The 1,249-nt window shown below is 33.9% G+C and overlaps 1 long non-coding RNA gene across 1 annotated transcript; it reads right to left on the bottom strand.

Moving 5' to 3' along the window:
• Positions 1-499: 499 nt before the first annotated feature.
• Positions 500-1,249, bottom strand: LOC107682852 (uncharacterized). The gene is made up of 3 exons (XR_001633609.1): positions 1,172-1,249; positions 698-771; positions 500-575 (listed from the first exon to the last, which is right to left on the bottom strand). It is a non-coding gene; the product is annotated as an uncharacterized LOC107682852 (long non-coding RNA).

Genomic DNA, 1,249 nt, shown 5'->3' with positions numbered 1-1,249 from the left:
ACATCAAGCTGTTTCATTTCAAAACAATAGGATCATATTTGTTTCTTTTCAAGGGATTGTTCGTCCAAAAATGATTCCTCATTTACCCTCATGTCATCCCAAACCTGTATGACTTTCTTTTTTCTGTGGAATACAAAAGAAGATCTTTTGAAGAATGTTGGGAACCAAACTGTTTTGGTTCCCACTGAATTTCCATCATATGTTTTGACCATACGATGTATGTCAATGGGACCCAAAATGGTCTGGTTACCAACATTCTTCAAAATATCCTCTTTTGTGTTTAACAGAAAAGTCATAAAGGTTTGAAACGACACGAGTGTAAAAATTTGTTTCATTTTTGGGTTGATTATGATAAAGGACCTCTCATCCTAAAATTAAATCAGTATGATTGGTTAGTTTAGTTATTTGGTTTATAGTTTAATTCTTTTTTAACAGGGATAATTTTGGCAGGCCTCTTTTATCAAAATATCAGAATTCTGTTAGAGCTCCTCACCATGGATGATAAACTGCAGGAGATCAGGGAAAGGCGAACACACAATCCACCTCTTAACGGCCTGAAATGTTTTCTTCAAGACCTTGGAAATCACAGAAAGCTTCAAGTAAATAAGGTGTTTCAACAACCAATCAGCTTTGAAGGCAAAAAATCTGAAGCAGCTAATATTAGTAACATACAGTATACGAATATGCACATACTTACTGTGGCATGGGAATCTGGACTCTGTAAAAGGTCCAAGAGGACACCAAATATGTCCTTCCTTAAATCCAGGTTTTCTGGATATAGAAAGATTAATCAGATAATAAAACCATTCAACATCAACACCGATCACTGTCAAGGTCAATGATGCCAAAACCAGGGCTGTCACTGACCTCTAAACTTTTTTCTTTATTTTTCAAAAAAGTAACAAAAAAACATAAATTATATGCTAAAATTATAGTTATAATTTTTTAAAAAAGTAATAGAATTTGAATCTATAACCCAGGGCAAAACTAAAAGGATATTTCTGCTAGCATACATCATCTCCCATGTAACCACAAAATACACGTATACATTGTTTAATCAGGTTGTTTCATGTATCTACTCATTTATTTAATGAATTTATACAAAAATATTGTGTATATTGATAAGGATATCTTTTATTTTTATGATATGGCTTACTCATCACAGCCTCACCTTCATATACACTGAGTGCACCTAATGTATCCAGGCCACACCTCTGAACCTTGCAGCAGCCAATCAGGTGAGTGAATG

This window comes from Sinocyclocheilus anshuiensis, unplaced genomic scaffold (genome assembly GCF_001515605.1).
Source record: "Sinocyclocheilus anshuiensis isolate Anshui unplaced genomic scaffold, SAMN03320099.WGS_v1.1 C32658346, whole genome shotgun sequence".
In the NCBI taxonomy this organism is placed as follows: domain Eukaryota; kingdom Metazoa; phylum Chordata; class Actinopteri; order Cypriniformes; family Cyprinidae; genus Sinocyclocheilus; species Sinocyclocheilus anshuiensis.
The sequence above is the reverse complement of the archived record's forward strand: the minus strand, read 5'-3'. Positions and strand labels throughout refer to the sequence as shown.